This window comes from Jatropha curcas, chromosome 3 (genome assembly GCF_041381405.1).
Source record: "Jatropha curcas cultivar XTBG-Jc1 chromosome 3, XTBG_Jcur_1.0, whole genome shotgun sequence".
NCBI lineage: Eukaryota > Viridiplantae > Streptophyta > Magnoliopsida > Malpighiales > Euphorbiaceae > Jatropha > Jatropha curcas.
The window spans coordinates 10717285-10743074 of record NC_143153.1 but is presented as its reverse complement, the minus strand read 5'-3'; the positions used below and the strand labels follow the sequence as shown (position 1 = coordinate 10743074).

The 25790-nt window shown below is 32.4% G+C and overlaps 1 pseudogene; it reads right to left on the bottom strand.

Annotated features, from left to right (window-relative positions):
• Positions 1 to 1460: 1460 nt before the first annotated feature.
• Positions 1461 to 2326, bottom strand: LOC149497547 (large ribosomal subunit protein P2B-like; annotated as a pseudogene).
• Between the last annotated feature and the right edge of the window lie 23464 nt (positions 2327 to 25790).

Here is a 25790-nt window from a genome sequence, read left to right as displayed (position 1 = left end):
CTCAATTAAGAAATAACATTACCTTCTTCTTTGATTGAGATAATGTTATTTGATCTCTTTATTTCTTGTTCTTTTCTTTTTCAATTTTTTTTAAACTTTTTTTTTCTATCTTTTAAGGTCTTTTTTTTTGTGTGTATCACATGACTTTTCTCCTCTTTAATCTTATTTCTTTAATAATATTTTCTTTGTTATATTACCAATCATATGTGTCGTATGTGTATAAATGTATGTATGAGAAAATATCATATTGATGGAGACAAAGATGAAAGGAAAGGCTAACTATAAATCCATTTACGTATTTTTTTTTAAATTTGTTATTTTTTTAGCAAATTGTATAAAACTGTACATAGTAAATTTTTTCATTCATTGCTTCATATATTCATTTATATTTTTGTAAATTTTAATTATTTATAATTATTTTAATTCATGTATTATTATTATAATAATATAGCTTTTTTGTCGTCCAATTGTTGAGTTAGTATATTGCATACAATTCAAGTATTTTATGTGATTTGGTTTGATTTGAGTTTTGAAACTAAAATTGAACTAATAAATTGGAAAGAAAAATACAAGTACAATCTATGTTTATTATTCTTTTTTTTCCATTCACATCAAACAGTAAATCTATGTACTATTGAATATATATATATATATATATATATATATATATAGAGAGAGAGAGAGAGAGAGAGAGAGAGAGAGAGAGCAAAGTGAATATTTTCATTGTTTTTCTTTATAGATTTGATAATTATAATAATTTATAAAAAAAATAATAATATAATCAATTATTAAAATTATTAAAATAAATATTTAAATACCCGTGCGTGAAGCTGTGTTTTTGACTAGTATAATATATTCTTTTGCACTAAAGTTGTATTCATAGCGCTTGTTTTCTTTAATCTAATAATATAGAAAGATTGATGGTCTGACGCTTGTTCAAAGATTATAACTTGTTTGTTGCTTGGAATTATTGAGTTATCTTAGAATCAATGATCAAGCAAGAAAATTTCTTACTAAGAATTGTTTTTGACTGAATTCATCTCCTATTGATTTAAACTTGTTTTTTTTAATGCATTCTTACTTATTTTAATCGTTTGAATTATTCTCTACTACAAATCCCCCATTTTTACTTTTATCGTTTTATTTTCTAGTTATTGAAAGATTTATTTTTTATGGTCTCGAGACCCATCATTATTAGATAATACCTCCTACTGCATCAGATTTAAATTTGTTACGGGTAAGCAAAAACACAAAAACACAAAAACTTAAGAGTCTGTGTTTTATACCACTTCTATTTACCTTCTATATTTATTTTTCTCAAAATAAAATGGCAAATCGATAAATGGGTAGTTGTTTATGCTCCATGTCTACTACAATTTCTAGGGGAAGTAAATATTCTAATTTGTAGGGACCAATCAAAACAAAAGAGATCTGTTTGATGATATGACCAGACAAACTCTTTAGTCGAAGAGACTAAAGCCCATATCATCATCTAACTCCTCTTTCTCCTCTGCCTTCTATTCTTTCTTTGTCTCAGCTGCAACAGTTGGAGCAAAGGCAGCAACACCACTGCCACCACCAATTGCAACGGCTGCAACAACAACACCACCACCAGATGGCACTGATGCCAACTTCTCCCATCCAGTAGCAATAAGTTCCATTATATCCTTATCCTCTATTTATGAAAGAAGAAATCTGACCTTATTGTCATCAGCATCAACTCCAATGCAGCTGAAGATATCTTTGATATTGCCTAACTTCAATTTCATCCCGAACTTTTTTGAGTAGTTGCAATTTCACTCTAAATCAATCTTTGTATCTTGGGAACCTTAAACTTATCAATCTAGTTGCAATTACACTCTAATTTGAAATAATATTCAGCTTATTATTTTTACATCTTAAAATTGATTCAATTTTAAACACAAATAATCAATCTTGATTTTTTTTATTTATTATATGAAAATACTTGGGTTTGAGTTTATTATTGTTTATTTAAATACTTGGGTATGGAGTCCTTTTTTTACAATATTTTAATTAAAATTTCAACTTTAGTTTACTTTTTGGGTGCTATTGCAATAAGTTGACAAGTTAAGGGTTGTGTAATTCACTTTTAGGATGCAATTGCACCATAAAAGCAAATTAGTGTGTAATTATAATTAGGTTGATATGTTCAGGGTATCTAAGATATAAATATCGATTTAGACTGAAATTGCAACTACTCGAAAAGTTTGAAGTGAAATTAAAAATTAAGCCCTTTGATATCATCAGCGAAGGGGACGGCGTTGCCTCCTAACTAGGCCAAAAAATATGTAGCGACTACCTTCATCTCGTCAGGAGGCGCTTTGAATTTGCAGCGGTGAGAAGAGAAGTATAAAGTGAATCGCAAATTTTGAAATGAGAGATGATTACATAATCAAAATAGAAGGAAAACACGAAATAAGCAACATAATACAAAATAAAAATAATCGAAAATGATCAAAAAGGGTTGAATATAGAGAGAGAATTAAAAGCAAAATAATCAAAAGAAGCAATAAAAAATAATATAAATCATTATGAAAGAAGAAGCTGTAGAGATAAAAAAAATAATAAATAGATGAGAATTGTGATTGAATGGAAGGAGACTATATAGTGGAATAGTTTAGATAAATAAGATTAAATTTCAAAATTGTTGATTATTATCATAAAATATTAATTTTTAAATTTTATTAGTTGGATTATGTTTCAAAAACTCATCAATATCCATATTAAATAGTAAATTAAAAATTATTTAAGTTGTCTAATCACAGCACTTAAAGAAAATTTTTAAAAATTTCTTTAAAGAAAGAGAAATCGAATGATGAACAAAGAGAACATGTTAAACTTTCTCTTGTTTCAGTTTTCATATATATATATATATATATATATATATGAAAGAAAAAATTAATATTATACTAAATATAAAAATGAATTAATTGAAATTATGCCATAAAATACACATGATTTTAATAGCCTTTAAAAGGTTTTAAATTAATTTTTTATATGTCCCTTCAAAAAAGAAATCATATCTATATTCTTAGTATAGTACAAAAAAATATTATATATTCAATAAGATAATAATTAAGCAAATTAGAAATATAGAATTTAAATTTTGATTTAATTACATCTATTACAAGAAATTATAAAAATAGTATAGTTTTACACGCAAATAGTTTATACATATATATTTTTTATTAGCAAAGAGAATTATTTTATTAATTAATTAACCAGGAAAAACTTAACAAACTCTAGCACTACACCCAAGTCAATAGATTTCCCCAAACTTCCAAACCTAGCCAGAGAATGTTAGCTAAAAAAAACCCGATATGCAGTATATCCAAAATAAAGAACAAAACAATAGCAAGCTTGTTCTTAAGATAAGAACATATTTACTAAACAACAAAAAAACCAAAATTGACCAACTGTTACAAACCACAAGATAATGCCAAATTAAGACAAACAATAAGGAAAATGACAGCAACAAACCATGACCCAAGACAATTTATCAATACTACTTCTAGCTTTCTTTCCTTGCTCCAAAGATGCCAAAACAACTCAAGTTATAGAAGCTAACACAAGGAAGGAACTCAGACCCCCACTAAAACTAACTCCAACTTAGAATTGATGGAAAATCAATTCCCTTCATAGCTAACATAATTGTAAAAGAATTGCTAGATCTTAGAATATGAACAAAATGAACACAAAATAAGGAAGAACTGATACGGATCTGCCACCACTCATCAATAGAAGCATGGAGAACAACATAGGAGATCCATTGGTTCTTTCTAGTGGGCCAATTACACGGAGCGGCACCAAGCGTTATGGGGTAGCTATGTCCTCATATGTTCAAAACCAAGTTTCACAAGAGCTTCATGACCAAGTGTTTAACAAGTGTTGTGTGGAACTTGAAGGCACAACTAGGCTTCTTGTATTGTCGAAAGCAAGTGTTGAAGGAGAATCACGCCTGTGCTGAGTGGCACGCTTAGGCCGTGCTAGAGTCTGACCCTTGGAGGCTTGTGAAGTGTGAAGAAGCATGCCTGTGCCGTGTAGCACGCCCTGGCCGTGCTAGGGCTTGAGTTGGACGTGTTTTATCCTTAAAAATGCCTTATTTGTTTTAGCCTTTTTTTGTCTTTGTATGGGCTTTTGTTAATGGGTCTTTTGTATTAGGTTAGCCCAATTATGTTAGTTTCTAGTATAAATACTATTGTCTTCTTTGTAAAGAAATCAACTTTTGATCAAATTGAACCATAGAAAATTGTTCATGCTTTGCATGTCCTTTTGCTTAGAGTGACTGTGGAAATTGCTTTCCTCTAATTGCATCAAAAATTAAGATAGACTTATCAACTTGTTGTGGCGTTTATCTTGTTCTTATTCTCGATTATTGGTGTTTCCGTTTCCTTATAAACGAGGGGTGCCATAAAGGGGAATTTATCTTCATCTTTGATCCGATCCGCTCGATTAGGGGTTCTAGGAATTCATTTCCTTTGGGTTCCGCATCATTTGGTATCAGAGCCAAATCAAAGATTAAGGTAAGTTCTGCTATCTTAGTATTAGGGTTGAGTTTTTCTGTTCTTTGAATTCCGTTGATGTTCGCTCATCTTTTTGATTAAATTCTAAATCTGGGTCTTCATCCTTGAATTCTCTTATTTGCCCAAATAAAAAAAAAAAGAATCTGGAAAATTTGAGACCTTAGGATTGCCTAATTCAAAAAAAAAAAAAAAAAAAAAAGAGAAAGACCTTAGGTTTGCCTAATTTAAAAAAAAAATTGATTGTTGCAATTATTGAGGATTAAAAAAAACTATTAATCACCTTTGTGGGACTATTTAGGACTCAATCTTTTCACTTGTCCCTTGTTAAAGACTATACCTACCTAAAGTGGGTTATAATTTTGGGTTAAGGGAGGATAAAGGACAACACGCCCATGCTTCACAACTAGCACCCCCGTGTTAGGTTCTGACTTTCATTTTTGGACCAAACCATACAAGCATGCCCGTGCTAGGCTTTAACCTTTAAGAAAAAAAAATTTAGGTTTTCTTTGTTTGCTTGCTTTGTTTGGATAGAATTACATAGGTCCATATTTAGTTTGCTTTGTGGTGAACTAAATTTATCTATTTTATTCAGAACTCATTTTTTTTTTTTATTCATTCTAGTTTCTTATTCTTATTTTGTGCTTCCTTTGCTTCTTTTATCATGTTAGGCTGTAATTGCTTATTTACTACACTCTAATTGATAATCAAGTAGTACATTGTTTCTGTTCTTGTGCTACCATCCATCTTCATCTTGAGTCTTCCTTTCTAGAATTTATGCTTACTTTTCTTTGTTAAGGTTTAATTCCTTGTGTCTAAACATTCTTTGAGTTGGTTGGTTGGCCTGGAAATTCTGAAGTACAATTGGAGGAATTACAAGTAGTGGTAAGAACTATAAACACGTGAGGGAGTTCTTTACCTCAACCATATTTCTTTTGTGAATTCTACTTTGAGTACTAATCATGAGTGCAGGCAAGTCTGGAGAAACTAGTGGGGACAGAAATCAAATTATAGACCCCCAACTGAAGCTCTTTATGGAGTCAATTCAAGGGCAGTTTTGAAACTATAATAGTTTCCTCCAAGATATGAGAGAGGAGTTGCAGGAGATTAAAGCCACCCAAAGCTCTAATACAAATAAAGCTCATTCGGGTACTACTCCACCAACTAGATTTCAAACTCCTTAAGATAAGGAGGTCGATAATCCTGAAATTGGTATAGTTGATGGCGACTTGGGATCAATCAAAATGAAGATTCTGGAGTTTTATGGTAACAACAACGCTAAAGAATACCTTGCACTAGAAGAGATGATAGATATGACCATGAAGTTAGAAAGGCAGAAAAAGGGGAAGTTCACCAATAAGTATTCCAACAATACTTGGGGATCTAAATGGTCCAAATGAGGTGAAAGAAGAGATTTCAGAAGTAATAATTCCCAAAGTGTAGAACCAACTTCAAGAGGTAAAGAGGTTGACTAATCTTCATTTAGGCTAACAAAGGTACTTCTAACCCTATAATACCTTCTAGAGAGATTAAATGCTTTAAATATTTGGGGAAAGGGCATATTGCATCTCAATATCCTAATAAAAGGGTTATGATTACTAAGGATGATGGGAATATTAGTTTTGAGTCTGAATGTAATGATTATGAAGATATGCCACATTTGCATGATGATAATGATATTTTGGATGTGGATGAACATAATTTGCTGTTTTCTGAACATAGGGAATCTCTAGTTGTTAGACGTGCCTTGAATATGCAAGTTAAGGAAGAGAGTATTGAGCAGCGAGAGAACATATTTCACACTAGATGTTTGATTGGTGGTAAAGTGTGCATCCTTATTATTAATGGTGGTAGTTGCACTAACGTAGCTAGTGTAAGTATGGTGAATAAGATGAATCTGGCATGTCGTAAACACCCTAAGCCTTAAAAGTTGCAATGGTTGAATGATTGTGGAGAGGTGAAGGTGAAACGACATATAACGCCCTATTTTTCCTGTGTTTCAATAGTAGTTTATCGGTCTATGAATAGTATCACCGGTCTGTGAATAATATCACTGGTCTGGGAGTCGGTATTATTTTTGGTCCAAAAAAATTACTATATATGTTTTATATTTTTATTTAACATTTGGGCAGCGGGTGTTACACGACAGGTACTTGTGCCATTCTCTATTAGGTGGTATAAAAATGAGATTTTGTGTGATGTGGTACCGATGTAGGTAGGCCATTTGTTGTTGGGAAGGCCATGGCAATATGATAGAAGGGTACTACATGATGGATTCTACAACCGGTACTCTTTGGTTCACGGGGGTAAAAAGGTGGTTCTTGCTCCATTGTCACCTCAAGAAGTGTATGCAGATCAGAAGAAAATACTTGAGAGAGAAAGAGAGGCTTCGACTTTGAGGGAAAATGGGAGTGAGGTTTCGAGCTCGAGAGAATAAATGAGTAAAAAGAGTGAGGTTGGAAAAAAAGAAGCCGCAAATGATACCAAACAAATTAATGGCACAATGGTGAGTGAAACCAAGAGGGGAGAGAAAAAAACACACTTTTTATGCCAGAACTAGAGAGGTTAAGTGTGCTATCTCCTTGAGATAGCCCGTGTTGCTTCTTAGGTTTAAGGAGATTTTGTTTTCTAACACTGACACTAACCTTGATGGTTTACCTTCTGTGTTTGTTTCTATGTTACAAGAGTTCACTGATGTCTTTCCAAAAGAGTTGTCTAGCGGATTGCCACCTTCGAGAGGGATAGAGCATCAGATTGACTTTATCCTTGGCTCCACCATTCCAAATTGACCAGCGTATAGAAGCAATCCAATGGAGACAAAGGAGTTACAAAGACAAGTTGATGAGCATATGGAGAAAGGATTGGTGCGAGAGAGAATGAGCCCTTATGTCGTTCCAGTACTTTTAGTACCCAAGAAAGATGGTACGTGGCTAATGTGCATTGACTGCAGGTCAGTCAATAAAATTACGGTAAAGTATAGACACTCTATCCCTAGACTTGATGACATGTTAGATGAGTTGCGTGGGTCGACTTCCTTTACTAAAATTGACTTAATGAGTGGTTATCATCAGATTAGAATGCAACCAGGTGATGAATGGAAAACCGCTTTTAAAACTAAGTATGGTTTGTATGAATGGTTAGTAATGCCTTTTGGATTATTTAATGCACCTAGTACATTTATGAGGCTTATGAACCATGTTTTGCGAACTTTCTTAGGAAAATTTGTGGTTGTGTATTTTAATGATATACTTGTTTATAGCAAGTCTCTTAATAAACATGTTGAGCATGTTAGGCTAGTATTACAAGATTTAAGATCTGACCAATTGTATGCTAAGCTTAAAAAGTGCACATTTTGTATAGATAGACTTGTATTTCTTGGGTTTGTTGTGAGTGCACAGGGTATTGAGGTAGATGAGGAGAAAGTGAAAGCTATTAAGGAATGGCCAACTCCTAAATCAGTTTCGGATGTGCAGAAGTTTCCATGGGTTGGCGAGTTCTTATTGACCATTTATTTAAGATTTCTCTTCGATTGCTGCACCACTCACGGAGGTAATCAAAAAGGAAGTTGGGTTTAAGTGGGGAGAGGAACAGCAGAAAGTGTTTGACACGCTAAGGGAAGTTGACATCAGCTCCTATACTTTCTTTACCTAATTTTGGGAGCATTTTTGAAATTGAGTGTGATGCTTCTGGTGTAGGAATTGGAGCAGTGCTGATGCAAGAAAAGAAGCCAATTGTCTACTTTAGCAAGAAGTTGAATGGGGCTCAATTCAATTACTCAACCTATGATAAGGAGCTGTATGCCTTAGTGAGAACAATGAATGTATGGCAACACTAATTACTGTTGGCTCAAGGGTCAAATTCTAAATCTCAGAATTTTGATGATTAAAACAAAACAAATAAATTTAAATTATATTATTTGTGCTAATATTAGTTTATGCAGAATTCTTATGGGAAGAAAACGATCAAGGCAAGTCCTACAAAAATCCATAGTGTGTGACGAAATCCGAAGGTCCTAGTGGTTAGGTATTTAGGATAGAGAGAAAATTCATCTATAAGCACATAAACTAATTTCTCTCTCATCAAAAATATTTTTCAGAAATTAGATTCTTCAAAAATAAATTCTTTTACTTGTTTTCGAAAAATATTCTTTAAAGTCAAAATGATTCAATTACCTAAAATTAAAGAGATTATGTCTCTAGCGGTTTTGGTAATAAATCATACACTTTCTTTCTTGGAAATTCCCTTTGAAGATCTAAAGAACTTTAATATATTCTCTTACCTAAAATGAAGAAAGATTGTATCTTTTCATTTTTAGTAAGTAGTATCTTTTCGAAAAATTATTTTCCAAATATATTGCTTTCGAAAATCTTTATATTTAAGGAAAGAAAGATCATTTTCTATTCTCTTACCAAAAATGATAAAATAAATTTTGGTAACTAAGATGTTCATATCTTTTAAATAAAGAAAGAAGATATTCTGATTTCAAAATGAAATATTCTCTTTCCAAAAGCGAGAGTCACATATCTCTCTATAAAAAGGAGCTTTCACGCTTTGAGCTAAATGGAAGAAAGAGTTTTCTTTTTAAGAGTATTCACTAATTGATCACATCCTTTATCTCTCAAAACTTACTCTCTACCCCCATTTTTCTTTTCATCTTTACACTTCACGTTTTTATCTTTAAAGAGAAAAGAATTTTGATTAACTACTTTTGAAAAACGGTTTTGTGTTCTAAACGATTTTCTAATCTGATAAACTGTTTTTCGTGTGCTTATATGTGCATTTCTTTCTATCTATTTAGATTCTGTAATCTATAGTAGACAGGTTTTTATTTGATAAACAATTGTGTAATAGCTTAGGTTAGAAGCTATTGTGAAAGAGGTTATCAAGCAACCTTCTCCGTGAGAGAGATTCTAATGTCTTGAATTGAGTTTATGTACTCTGCCAAAAACAAAAAGGGTTGAGGTTAACTAGAACCTTTGGAAAATCTAGTGGGATAAAGGGTAGATCTAGGTGTTGATCTATTGCCTTGTACTGTTGGTTTGTCTCTTACCCTTGAAAAGAGATAACATAGTTGAGGATCTCAAGATGAGTCTTGGGGAGTGGATGTAGGCGAGTTAGTGCCGAACCACTATAAATCACTGTGTTGATCTTTTTAATTTCTGAAGTTTTGCTTGATACTACTTTATTTACACTTCTGTTTATATTTTAGAAATGCTAAATTTGTTAATGATTCAGATGTTCTAAAAACTGGAATAAGTCTTATCTTCTCTGAACATTAGAACTCTGGAATTCTGATAAGTGAATATACCAAGTTCTAACTGTTCTTCTATTCACAGTATATTTCACTACTTGGGTTTCTAATTAATTTTCTAAACTTTATGAGGAAGTTCTAATTACAATAGCTTTCCATCATAAAGCAGTTCTGATACTGAATAAGACATTATGAAGCAGTTCTAATTTCAAAAACTGTCTCTCACACAGTCTTATATGAATTTCTAAACTTTATGAGGAAGTTCTAAATACAATAGCTGTCCGTCATAAAGAAGTTCTATATTGAATAAGACATTGTGAAGCAGTTCTAATTAATAGCTGCACTTTGCAAAGTCTATTTATAGAACATTGTGAGGAAGTTCTAATCCATAATTTATTTTCACAAGTTCTATATTTTTCCGCTGCACTTAGAATTCTATATTTTGTTTTTAAATTCTAAAATATTTTTAGAAAACCCAATCCACCCCCCCTCTTGGGTTGTGCCATACATATACGAGACCCACACTTACTGCCTAAGGAGTTTGTCATCCACACTGATCACAAGGCCTTAAAGCACTTGGAGGGTCAAGGTAAGCTCAACAAGAGGCATGGTAAGTGGGTTGAGTTTGTTGAACAATTCCCTTATGTAATTAAATATATGCATGGCAAAGATAATGTTGTTGCTGATGCATTGTCAAGGAGATATGTACTCATTACTGCTCTTAGTTCTAAGTTGCTTGGATTTGAGAATGTTAAGGACTTGTATGTGACTGATTCCGACTTTGGCAATATGTATATGGCTTGTGAACATGTAGCATTTGATAAATTTTATAGACATGATGGATATTTGTTTCGGGGCAGCAAATTTTGTGTGCCAAAATGCTCTATGCGTGATTTGCTTGTACTTGAATCTCATTGTGGGTGATTGATGGGACATTTTGGGGTACATAAGACTTATGACATGCTAAACGAACATTTTTATTGGCCTCATCTGCGTAAAGATGTAGAGAAAGTTTATGATTCTTGCATTGCTTGTAAATAGGCCAAGTCTAAGTCTATGCCTCGTGGATTGTACATGCCTTTATCTGTTCCTAGTTCACCTTAGGTTGATATCTATACGGATTTTGTACTTGGTTTACCTAGGACTAGGCATGGTAGAGACAACATGTTTGTAGTGGTTGATAAGTTCAGCAAAATGGCTCATTTCATTCCATATCATAAAACTGATTATGCCATTCATGTAGCTAATTTATTCTTTAGAGAGGTGGTATATTACATGGGGTACCGCGAACTATCGGTACCGCGAACTATCGTTTCTGATAGGGATACTAAGTTCTTTTCACATTTTTGGAGGGTTTTGTGGGGTAATCTAGGTATTAAATTACTTTATTCTACTACTTGTCACCTAAAAACGGATGGACAAACTGAGGTTGTGAATAGGACTTTAAGAACTTTACTTTCGTGCTATTGTGGGTAAAAATTTAAAAACTTGGGAAGATTGTTTGCCATTTATTGAATTTGCATATAACCATATCATAAATTCTATTTTAGGTTTTACTCCATTTGAACTTGTTTATGGATTTAACCCACTAACTGTTTTGGATCTTGTTCCTTTACCTTTACATGAGCTTTCTAGTTTAGATGGTGCTAAAAAGGCCGAATTGATAAAGTCTTTACATGAAAAAGTTCGAGCGAATATCGAAAAGAGGAACAAACAGTATGCTAACAGGCGAATAAAGGAAGAAAGAAGCTAGTGTTTGTGCCAGGAGATTGGGTTTGGTACACTTTCGGAAGGAGAGGTTTCCCAACCAATGGAAGACTAAGGTTGACGTATATGGAGATGGTCGATTCCAAGTCTTGGAGCGTGTTAATGACAATGCCTATAAGATAGACTTACCAAGTTAGTATGGTGTTTTCACTACTTTTAATAGTAATGATTTGTCTCCTTTTGACATGGATGCAGACTTGAGGACAAATATTTTTTAGGAAAGGGGGAATGGTACGGATCCACTACCACTCATCAATAGAAGCATGGAGAACAACATAGGAGATCCGTTGGTGCTTCCCAGTGGGCCAATTACACGAAGCCGTGCCAAGTGTTATGGGCAGCTATGTCCTCATATGTTCAAGACCAAGTTTCACAAGAGCTTCATGACCAAGTGTTTAACAAGTGTTGTGTGGAACTTGAAGGCACAACTAGGCTTCTTGTATTATTGGAAGCAAGTGTTAAAGGAGAAGAATGCCTGTGCTGAGTACCATGCCTAGGCCGTACTAGAGTCTAACCCTTGGAGGCTTGTGAAGTGTGGAGAAGCACGCCCTGGCTGTGTTAGGGCTTGAGTTGGACGTGTTTTATCCTTGAAATTGGCTTATTTTGGTTTAGCCTTTTGTTGTCTTTGTATGGGCTTTTGTTGATGGGTATTTTGTATTAGGTTAGCCCAATTATGTTAGTTTCTAGTATAAATACTATTGTCTTCTTTGTAAAGAAACCAACTTTTGATCAAATTGAACTACAAAAAATTGTTCATGCTTTGCATGTCCTTTTGCTTAAGTAGACTTATCAACTTGTTGTGGCATTTATCTTGTTCTTATTCTCGATTATTGGTGTTTCCATTTCCTTATAAACGAGGGGTGCCATAGAGGGAAATTTTTCTTCATCTTTGGTCTGATCCACTCGATTAGGGGTTCTAGGAATTCATTTCCTTTAGGTTCCGCATCAAGAACAAAGAATGTTGAATTTATTGAAGAAATGCCACCATTTTCATGGTCTTCTATCCTTAAAATTAATCCAACTAATCGCATTATAAAAATTAGATTCAACGATCAATGGACAATCTTTGAGTGGTGAATGAGGAAATAAATTAAATGCTTTAAAAATAACAAGTAACTCTGCTTCATTAGAGTCTAAGACACTTGAGTAATCAAAAAAACCAAACACCTAACCTCCCCTTTATCATTTCTGAGCACTACTGCAACTCCAGAAGGTCCCAGTTTGCCTTTAGAAGATCTATCAATGATTTGGCATAGTTTTTTGCTAGGTTTACGGGTTTTTCACTTGGTTTTCAGAAAATCCAAACTGATTTACAGGTTTGGTTTAGCAATAATAAAATATTTTCGATTGAATTTCATTGGTTGGAATAAAAATTTAGTTTTTAAATGAAAATTCTATGAAATTAAATTTTCTGGTCATTTCAATCTTCACCCCTTATAAAAATTCATCCTCAAATTTTAGAAGTAAACACAGTAGGTATTATATAAAAAGTAAAGAGCATATAAGGGTAATGAAAGGAAAAATAAGTTAAGTTCGATTCAATCAAAACTCATGGAGTTCCTCTAATCGGTTGCTATCACTCAAAAGGTACTGTTATTACCTAATCCAAACTAGTTTCCATATGCTAATTAATTATTTCTATATGAATGTAAAAATTCTAACTTATAATTTAAGATGCACTTATTAAATTAAACCAGTCCATATTCTAACTAATCAGCACTACAAAACAAGCTTTACAGATTCTCACTCATTTCGGTTTAAAAGCTAAGTATTAATATAATGCTTAGAAAGTCCTGACATTGAATCCTAAAATATCATCTTTTTAATACTCACCAATTATTCACAAACCTTCATTAAAATTACTAGTGCATCTATAACACATTAAAATTAATTCTTTCTTTTAAGTACATCGTTGAGTCACCTCAACAATTCCTTATTATCTAGCTCCAATGCCTAGTATTGACTTCCCTTTCCCATTCCATATTTTGAACTAAAACTCCCATATTTTTCCTTACCATAGATCCAACATTCAGATTTTGGTCTTAACTAATTAAATCTCTTAGTTATATCTGTGGATTTATAAACTTAAGAGTAGTATTTACCCATTACCATCATTTATCAATCATATATATTCAATGTTCCTATCTCATCCGTCTTTAGCCTATTAATCTTATTCTCCAAATCTTCCTTTGAAATTCTAATTACCAGTTCCACAAGTAATCACTTCATGGCTTAGTTAACTAGCCCCAATATATATAGACAATTTTCCAAAGACAAGCATTTATATATAGTCATTATAATATAATTTTCACATAAATAGGCAATTCTCGAGTGACTTATCATTATGTAAATAAAGCTTAAAATCAAATTGAAATCTTACATGCAAAGTAGCAAATAGAAGCAGTTAAAAGCATTCATATTTCAATAAAACAAACCGAAGGGACTTCAGTGGCAGATTCCAACGCTTGAGCATAAGTTATTGAGTACCTTTAGGTCATTCATCCACTTAATTTAAACCCCCAAATGTGCTATAAAAGATTCAAGGGTTTACACATGAAAATTACCTATTCCGTTAACTCCAAAGCATCCACAATCAACTATATAACCATTTCATTCCACCTATGCTGCTTACTAGTCCATCATAAGGATATTAGAGTACTCTTATTAATTATTTCGTCTACTTGGTTTCTTTCGTACTACGAATCATTGTTAATCATGTTTTACCTAATCATCAATATTTTAACCTAACATTTATTACTTGCCCTAAATATTCACTTTTTACCTAATACCATTAATATGAATATCTTCAATAAAATTTCTTAACTTTTGACCTTAATGCTACCTTACCATCCAAATGGCAAATCAAGTCAATCTTAATAACTCCTTATTGTCTAATTTATATTCACTATTAGCTTCTCACTTTCTTGTCCACATCCTGGATTAAAATTTTCAAACTATAATTCTAAGATTTTAAATAGAGTCTGAATTAACTAAGTGTTTGGTTCTACATATGGGACTTTTAACTTAAGATAAACATCTAACTATTACTAACTTATGTCAAGTTGATGTTCAACTCACCTATTTCATATGTCTTTAGTCAATCAATCTTTTCTTTTTTTTTTTATTTAAGTTTAGCAAGGTATTTATTCTTCAAATTTTATTTGTCACTTGCTTCTAATTTATACTTATTACAACTTATTATACATATTTCCTTATACCCTTAAACTATCCAAGTCCATTCCTAATGTTATCTTTTTCATTTAAGCATTAAAGAGTCCTGTACTCTAGATATGGCTACAATTTGACTTTTATACCAAAGATGTCCTCTCAAACCTTTTCAACCTTCTTATTCTTAACTTGACTTTAAGCTCCAAATATTTGTTTACTTGTTATCATTATTATTATTACTATTCATCTTATTCTAGCAACTCCAATACAATCACAACCAATTGTATACTATATCAGTTTGGTAATAGTTCACGTGTAATAAGTAGGTAATCTATTATCGATATTACTTCTATAGGTATCCAAATCCATTAATCTGCCATATGAATGAAAATCCTATTTATACTCTAAACAATTCTACTCACTAACAAGAATAGAGTTCACATGAAAAATAGTTCACTGGGTGATCAAGCCAATCCACTACCATCAAGGTATTGCTCTATTCCAATGTCTAAGGATTGATTCCTGCTTTAACACTTAATCCTGTTGTCCACTACTATCACTCAAATCCTTAATTACTTCTTTTTATAGTCTATTAGTTTACGCAATAGGTATGGTTTTTCCTTCACAGGGTTTAGTGCGTCCAGCATATAACGCCCCATTTTTCTGTGTTTGAAATAGTAAGTTGCGATATCCTACTGAATCGAGTCGTTGCTTAGAGTCGAGTCGAGCTGGCCCAAAACTCAGTTCGAGCCATTAGAGTTTAGAGTGGGGTAGAATGGGATGTAACTGAAATAATGAAAAGAAGTGGACTTACTTGAAGGAAGCAAAAAGATCAAAGTATAAGGTTTAGGACTTACTTGCACTAAAATATTAAGCTCAGGTATTAAGTTGTAACCTATTGACAATTGAGGTACCATTTAGTAATTTTACACACACAATCAATGATATTTTGGAGCCTACCCGAGACTTCCATCACTTTCCCATTTTCATCTTTATCTTCTTTATCTCCTTTACTCACCTTCTTTTCTCCATCTACTTCTTCTTTATCTCCATTAATTTTAATGGTAGTTAAGCATTAATTCAACTTCTATTTTATCCAAGTAGAATTTCTTGAAGCTCTATTTTATTCAACCTCTAATTTAGTGATATTTTAGATTATTCATAAGAGTTCTTTGTATAGGAGAGGTGAGCTCAAAGGTAGAAGAACAAGGAAGCTAAGAAGAAGCTTTCGAGCTTTTTGAGTGAAGGTTTGATATCTCTTTAAATTTAACAAATTTTCTTGCATGAGAACTCGTGTAGTGTGTTGATAATGAGAAGATATGATGTTGAATATTAAGTAAGAGGTCTGGAAATGGTGAGAAAGCATTTGATGAAATGAATAAATGAAGTAGATATTGATTTCATGCTGAACAGGTTTGCTGGAAAATTGACCTGTAAATTCACCTTGATTTTAACCCTATTTAATGATGGAATTAGGAAGTGGTATAAGAGTTATTTGTTCCTCTATGTGTTAGCTGTCCATGGGTTTTTGAATCACCTAAATCGGAATTATAAATTGAGAGATATGACCAAAATAGTACACACTGCGCAGGCTGGAAAACGCGACTCGCGCTCGCGAATTTCATGTCGCGCTCGCGAATTGTGCCTGTAAACTCTCTGACTCTCTTGCGTGCTTCTCGCGCTCATGAATTTTAATGTCACGCTCGTGACTTGTGTTCTGATGCTCTTTTGGACCTCTTTTTCTATGCAATTGTATTCCTTTGCTCAAATTGTATTCCTAAAAATCATTTTAAAACCAAAAGACAACATGAGCAAATGTATCAAAACAAAATGCAATCATGCAAATGATGTGAAACTAACATAACACAAGTTGCCCGCTTTGCGAGGCTATCAGCATACAGGTAAACAGTATGGTTTATGAATTTATGAAGCAGTTAATGTGCTTTTGTGTTATACTATTGACATACCGATAATATGCTCCATTGAGGTTAGGTAGAAACCACGTAGATAAGGCTATGTCGCGACATAGGATAGCACATCTGCGCCCCATACAGTTTGTTAATCCGGCTACAGGCCGTTGAGTGGATATGATTATATATGGGCCATAGCAGCCCAGTCGTACAGTATTCATCCAGTTTCATATAGTACCTCTTATCACTTTGGTTTCACTATAATCTTATGGAGCTATACAGTTATCTTGACTAAACATTGCTTAAGTTATACAGCATAATGAACAACAAGTACGATAATGAAAGTATCATGATATGTGTGCTTACATATTTATTTATCCATATGTGATTACATGTTTATTTATACATATGCATGTGCTTACATGTTTCTTTATTCGTTGAGATATCCACTGACTTTTAATAAAAGTTGCAGAATTCATACATCATAAGGAACATCAGGTAAGATCATGAAAGTATAATGTTATGTGTGCTTACAAGTTTATTTATTTAGTTCTTATGGAGCCATACAGTTATGAGATTTTATTATTTATAACTTATACGATGTTGACTAAAAAGTACATAAGTCATAAAGCATAATGAACAGCAAGACAATGAAAATATAATGTTATGTGTGCTTACATGTTTATTTATTTAATTCATACAACATAATGAACAGCAGGTAAGATCATGAAAGTATCATGATATGTGTGATTAAATGTTTATGTAAAGGAGTTATGAGATAATTAGAACTAAATTATTTATATTATGAATTAAAAGTTTATTCTTTGCTATAAAGGTACATTTATGTTGAAATTTAATGATTCTAAGATTACCAATGATTTTATGAAATTTGTATTTTAAGTAAGTTGCCATCGCACTTGTTAAGCTTGTGAATTATGAGCACCACTGAGTTTTATACTCAGCGCGTTGATTTTTAGCACGCGTAGGTTGAAGATCGTGGTTGCTACTTGAAAACTTGAAGAGTACTATCAAAGCAGAAGTGACTAATTCGGTTGTAGTAGATTGAGAGTTATATAATTAAGAATTATGGCATGCATAATTATTACTTTTTTTAGAGCTTATGTGATTGGAAATATAAGTGAAGCATGTAATTATTTTGGCGTAAGTATTTGGAGATAAGAATGATACTTATGAAATGGTTGAATATGAAATATTTTAAAATAGTTGGTATGATTAGTTCATGAAGACTTGATATATATAATGAATGCAATTAATTGCTGGATATTAAATGCTATTGAGGATTTATACAGTTATGAAAATATATAAAGTGTTATTGTGTTATGATGATTATTTAGAGATGTTGGAAGTTTGGAGTTTAATTAGGAGTGTTTTGTATTCATATTTAGCATACAATATGATATCAGCATGACATGACATAAGTTCAACCAGATTGTAGCGCCTCGGCTCGGTTCATTCGGGTTAATGGGTGGACCGGGAAGGGATGTTACAAATTTTGGTATCAAAGCCTAGCTTTATCAGTTCTCGGACTATATATGTATAAATGTAGGAATTTATCTGTTTTGCAGTCAGAGTATGAGTAATTTAAGTTAATGACATGGCACATTGGTTTGATTGGAAACAACTAGCCATTAGAGAATGGTTTCGTGGTAAGCGGAGTATATATTGAGGTTACTATTGATGATTAATGGTTATATCCTTCTGGACCATTATTCATGGAGGATATTCCTGGAGAATAATGGATAGGGATTCGATGTAGTGGTTATTGGAGATGAAATATTATTGAGGCGTTAAGGATTTGTGTACTTTCGTGAGTTGATATGAGTTCTCAATGTTATACGTATTATGAGATGTATTTTGAAACTGATTTTTATCCATGATAGTGATAGCATAAGTGACTTGTGAAAACGTTTGTTCATGTTGAATCCAGAAGAAGCATAGTTTATGTTGCTTATGAACAAATGATTTTGCTATGAAAATTCTTCTCTTCTCTAAACACTTTGAAAAAAAAAATAATTATTTTAAATTTTCAAGTGTGGTTTTCTAAAGTTTTGATAAATGAAAGGATTGTTTTATAAATGACAATGAAGTCACTTGTATAGATTCATGAGCTGTGAAGTATATTGGTTTACAACTTAAACATGAAAATAACATATATGTATATACTTAAGTATGTAAAATGAAGTGTACACTTGTATGGTTGTGTACGCAAGAAGATATGTTAAGTTATGCATGATTAAGATTATAAAGGTTAAGTTGAAGTTAAATGATGTGAATGTGAAATGCATGCATAAAATGCATGAATGTGTGTACATGTGCCAATGGAAGGAGTATGTTGAGGATGAGTTGCTAGTATTATCTAATAAGAAAACTAAATGATTCGGATTCGAGGACATTAAAATCTATTTAAGAAGAGTATTGATTTTAGTATATGTATTTGATGAAGTTTACATGATTTTGGTTAATGGAATTTATTATGACTATTGAGATAAGCATTTTTCTGGATAGAATATATATATATATATATATATATTAATTGGTGTATTTACATAAATGATCTTAATGATGAATGATTTGATGTGATTTGCTCTAAGAATGGGTGATGAGTATTTTTCATAAGAACTAATGTTGGTAGAATGAAACATTATTTAAAGCCATTTATGAGAAATAATTATTACTTGGTGGAGTAAAGCATATTGTGGTATTCATCAGGAAAAATATAAAGTACTATGGTTATAAGAAAAGTATGGTGATTCTTAGGAAGAAGTAAATTACTTAAATCTTAATGAGCCTAGTAGTGGATCTTGTATGAATTGTGGCACCTTATGGGTTAATATGGTATAAGTATGAATTAAATTCAACGAGATTTAGTCTTTTGAGGTTTAACTTATTTGTTGAATTCTAGATGTTATGTAAGTTATAAATAAAGAGTTTTGTTTAATGAGAGATTCTATGATTTGAAGAACAAAAAAAAAAAAAAAAAGTAAACGACTCCTATACAAACAAATTAAGATAATTATGTTATATAAATATTGGACCATGATGGTTAAGTGAAATGATGAATGACATCGAACATGGAGAGATAGTTGTCCAACTATTGACTTGATGTTATACCAAGAAATTAGGTAAGTAAGAATGGATCTAGTCATGTTATTGAATTAAGATTTAGAAAAGCATCAATTACAGAGGTGAAGGAGTATGAATTAGGATGATTTAAATGAGATGATAGTCATTCAGAGTTTTTGTGACAAATTAGGAATCATGGTTATTAAGATTTGATGGAAATAAAAGTAATGATGCATCAGAGTATATACAAGATCAGACTTACTATACTTTGAGAGTTCATGAATATGTACAAATTGTGGTTCGTGTTGATCTCACTATGTTTATATGAGAATAAATTCTAAGCCAAAATGATCAAGATTTTATAAGTGATCATTCTTCAGACAGAAAAGATTGGTTAATCGTTAATAGAAGTATTTATAAGTCATGGATGATTTATGGATTTATGTGAGCTATCTATGATTCCATTAAAAAAAAAAAAAAGTGGGATTACTATCAGTTAGTGAATTCTATGGCACATTGGATAAATGGTCACGTTGGACTAGTCTATGGCACATTGCATGATTTACGTAACTTTGTGATTGTGTATAACTACTTTCATGTATTGAAATTTGGAACTTTGGTTTCATTTTGTTTTCTTCTTGAGTGGAACTTGCAAGTATGCATGTATGACTATATGTATATATGCATGACAGTGGATGAGAATAAGTACCATGACGAAATTAAGTTATGAACACTGTTATGAAAATAAGCTATATGATCTCATGATCTCAAGATAATACTGTTATGAGAATAAACTATATGATCTCAGGATATGTTTCTATAATCTCATCATGCTTTATGAGAATTTACCTTATGCAAATCTTTGAATAGGCTATTGAATTGAAATGCCTTGATATGTATATGATATGATGATATGTTTGGGATGGGCGGTATATAGGTCATTGGATTAAGTGCTAGAAATTGTAAGGGAATTCAAGAGGCTATTAAGGATCTAATCAGTTTGTATGCACGATAAGGTGATGTTATCATTATGAGATTAAAAATCTTTAAATATTGAATGGTTAAATTTGCTATTATGGATGTTTATGTGAGAATCACATATAGAACATAAGGCTAGTAAGTGCTAGCCGATTAACAAAGAATCAAATTGAGTTGTAAACTATTATGAGAGTTGTAATTGTTTAATGCAAGTGAATTTCGAGGATGAAATTCTTTAAGGGGGGTAGAACTGTAACGCCCCATTTTTTTGTGTTTGAAATAGTAAGTTGTGATATCCTATTGAATTGAGTCGTTGCTTAGAGTCGAGTCGGGCTGACCCAAAACCTAGTTCGAGCCATTAGAGTCCAGAGTGGGGTAGAATGGGATGTAACTGAAATAATTAAAAGAAGTGGACTTACTTGAAGGAAGCAAAAAGATCAAAGTATAAGGATTAGGACTTACTTGCACTAAAATATCAAGCTTAGGTAGTAAGTTGTAACCTATTGACAATTGAGGTACCATTTGGTAATTTTACACACACAATCAATGATATTTTGAAGCCTACCCGAGACTTCCATTTCACTTTCCCATTTTCATCTTTATCTTCTTCATCTACTCTACTCACCTTCTTTTCTCCATCTTCTTCTTCTTTATCTCCATTAATTTTAATGGTAGTTAAGCATTAATTCAACTTCTATTTTATCCAAGTAAGTAGAATTTCTTGAAGCTCAATTTTCTTCAACCTCTAATTTAGTGATATTTTAGATTATTCATAAGAGTTCTTCTGTATAGGAGAGGTGAGCTCAAAGGTAGAAGAACAAGGAAGCTAAGAAGAAGCTTTCAAGCTTTTTAAGTGAACATTTGATATCTCTTTGAATTTAACAAATTTTCTTGCATGAGAACTTGTGTAGTGTGTTGATAATGAGAAGATATGATGTTGAATGTTGAGTAAGAGGTCTGGAAATGGTGAGAAAGCATGGGATGAAATGAATAAATGAAGTAGATATTGATTTCATGCTGAATAGGTTTGCTGGAAAATTGACCAGTAACTTCACCTTGATTTTGACCCTACTTAATCATGGAATTAGGAAGTGGTAAAGAAAAGTTATTTGTTCCTCTATGTGTCAGTTGTCCATGGGTTTTTGAATCACCTAAATCGGAGTTATAGATTAAGAGATATGACCCAAATAGTACACACTGCGCAGGCTGGAAAACACGACTCGCGCTCGCGAATTTCATGTCGTGCTCGTGAATTGGGCCTGTAAACTCTCTAACTCTCTTGTGTGCTTCTCGCGCTCGCGACCTGTGTTTTGATGCTCTTTTGGACCTCTTTTTCTATGCAATTGTATTCTTTTGCTCAAATTGTATTCCTACAATCATTTTAAAACAAAAAGACAACATGAGCAAATGTATCAAAACAAAATGCAATCATGCAAATGATGTGAAACTAACATAACACAAGTTGCCCGCTTTGCGAGACTATCAGTATACAGGTAAACAATATGGTTTATGAATTTATAAAGCAGTTAATGTGCTTTTGTGTTATACTATTGACATACCGATAATATGCTACATTGAGGTTAGGTAGAAACCACGTAGATAAGGCTATGTCACGACATAGGATAGCAGATCTGCGCCCCATACAGTTTGGTACTCCGGCTATAGGCCGTTGAGTGGATATGATTATATATGGGCCATAGCAGCCCAGTCATACAGTATTCATCCAGTTTCATACAGTACCTCTTATCACTTTGGTTTCACTATAATCTTATGGAGCTATACAGTTATATTAACTAAACATTGCTTAAGTTATACAGCATAATGAACAACAAGTATGATAATGAAAGTATCATGATATGTGTGCTTACATATTTATTTATCCATATGTGATTACATGTTTATTTATACATATGTATGTGCGTACATGTTTCTTTATTCGTTGAGATATCTACTAAGTTTTAATAAAAGTGCAGAATTCATACAGCATAAGGAACATCAGGTAAGATCATGAAAGTATAATGTTATGTGTGCTTACAAGTTTATTTATTTAGTTCTTATGGAGCCATACAGTTATGAGATTTTATTATTTATAACTTATACGACGTTGACTTAAAAGTACTTAAGTCATACAGCATAATGAACAGCAAGTAAGACAATGAAAATATAATGTTATGTGTGCTTACATGTTTATTTATTTAATTCATACAGCATAATGAACAGCAGGTAAGATCATGAAAGTATCATGATATGTGTGATTAAATGTTTATGTAAAGGAGTTATGAGATAATTAGAACTAAATTATTTATGTTATGAATTAGAAGTTTATTCTTTGCTATAAAGGTACATTTATGTTGAAATTTAATGATTCTAAGATTATCAATGATTTTATGAAATTTGTACTTTAAGTAAGTTGCCATCGCACTTTGTTAAGTATGTGAATTATGAGCACCACTGAGTTTTATACTCAGCGCGTTGATTTTTAGCACGCGTAGGTTGAAGATCGTGGTTGCTACTTGAAGACTTGAAGAGTACTATCAAAGCAGAAGTGACTAATTTAGTAGTAGTAGATTGAGAGTTATATAATTAAGAATTATGGCATGTATAATTATTACTTTTTTATAGCTTATGTGATTGGAAATATAAGTGAAGCATGTAATTATTTTGGCGTAAGTGTTTGGAGATAAGAATAATACTTATGAAATTATTGAATATGAAATATTTTAAAATAGTTGGTATGATTAGTTCATGAAGACTTGATATATATAATGAATGCAATTAATTGCTGGATATTAAATGCTATTGAGGATTTATACAGTTTTGAAAATATATAAAGTGTTATTGTGTTATGATGATTATTTGGAGATGTTGGAAGTTTGGAGTTTAATTGGGAGTGTTTTGTATTCATATTTGGCATACAGTATGATATCAGCATGACAGGACATAAGTTCAACCAGATTGTAGCGCCTCGGCTCGATTCATTCGGGTTAATGGGTTTATCGGGAAGGGATGTTACACAACATCCCTAAGAAAGAAATCCCTAAGTTTCTTTCCTTATGTTGGTTACGGTCGTTCCCAACATAAAGAAGTCCCTATTCCATACCTCTCCTAAAATGATCACAATAATCGTCATCCTATCCAATTCGATCATCTAGGGTCATTCCTAATAACATATTCAAACTCGTCCTCTTATATTTTAAATTCAAGAAATAACACACACTCTATGAGATACGGATTTATTCTAATCGTGACACTAAGGAAAACGCTAAAGTAGAAGCAAATGAGAATGGGAAAGACGAGACGAAGTTCCATATATTCCGCAGTTATATTGTAAGGTTCTAACTTAAGCTCTGATACCAACTTTGTCACGACCCGTTTCCATGGGCCGGATCGACACTAGGGCCCAAGAAAGCTTAAGGCCCTCGGGGCCCGTAGTAGGCTTGAATAACTAAAATTCAAATATCTCAATATGAATTTCTACCACTCAGCCCACATTACCATACTTAATAAACCTCATAATTATATTATATTTTGGGCCCAAATTTAACATCTTATACATTTCATGATTCGGCCCAATTTGTAGTACATTACATTTATAATATGGGCTCATAAAATCATTACACTAATATTAATACACGACTAGAGGTATATAAATCCTACAACTGTGGAGTTCACTAAAAAATAAATATTAGCAAGTTCTCGTACATATAACTATATAATAAATTAATTACTGAAATTAGGGAATTTCTTTTCTAGCTCTGCGATAAAGGAAACAGAGCTTAAACTGGGATAAAGAGGAACCTACTTCCTGAAAAGTTAAACAAGACATGTGAGTCTTATAAAGAATAATAAGTATTGCACAACACATGCATTCACACGAAAATGTAAATATATCAATCTAGTCATCCGATTAGTTATATGATCATACTGACAGTCACACAAATGGATAGCAACAATAATCACAAATATTAACACCTTCACATAATCACATAACGTGGAAAATTGGTCAGTGGCGTCACCGAAACCCCCGATGAGCCGTCCTCCTACATGGCCCATCCTCTTATGATGTGTGCACCAGGGAGCCGATCCCCCATACATGGCTGCCGGTCTAATTCTCACTTAACCAGCCCTCCCATTATTTTTCCATTCTCTCTTTTCTTTTCTACACCAACAGAAGGCCACCCTGTTGTTTTCCATATCATCCATATCATATCATCAGTTGCACATGGGGGCGTCGATCTCCCCATACTTGGCCAACGATCGAATTCCATATTTTCATCATTTCCAACCGTCCTCACAAACCTATGGTGACCTACTTCATCCTAATTCCACACAAACAAGTCATAGCAATGTCACAACACAAATAATCAAATATTGTAATTAAATGCAAGCATGTCTAGTAATCAAATACTAGGATGCAAGAGCTCAAATAAACATTCATATACCAATTCAAATAAATACGAGAGTATTAAATAATAATACAATAATAATAAAATAAATAAAGAACTTTATTTATTAAAAATATCAAGATATAGAATTAATCTAAATAAACCTATTAATTTAATTACTATATATGATTAGCCTAGATTCTATTGAAATTTCGATGAAACCTTCCTTAGAAATTAGGCTAAACCACCCGCCTAAAACTAAAATTTAGTAATGAATTCGCAAAGCCAATCCATCGGATAACACAACAACTGGTCCCGTCTGCCATAACCATCATTCATTTATTTAATCATTTACTCCATTCTTACAGCCCATCCATCGGGCAAATCAATTAAATCAACCCATCCGCCTTAAACAATATTTATCAACCATCGCACACACATATATGCACTCAAAGATTCTAAAACCTAAACCAAAAAATTAATCGCAATTGGCTACCATAATTAATCGCAATCTGCTTTAAAAATCAAGCCTTTCTCCTTTTTTGACTTAATATCATGAATAATCTCATTTGAAATGAGAATTCCATTAGTCTGTTTTGCCAATTATAGAGCACATAACTTTCTTCATTCTGAGAGATAAAACATTAGTTAGAATCTTGTATACACTTTCTATTAAGAATATTGACATGTAATCTTTAAGTCCTTG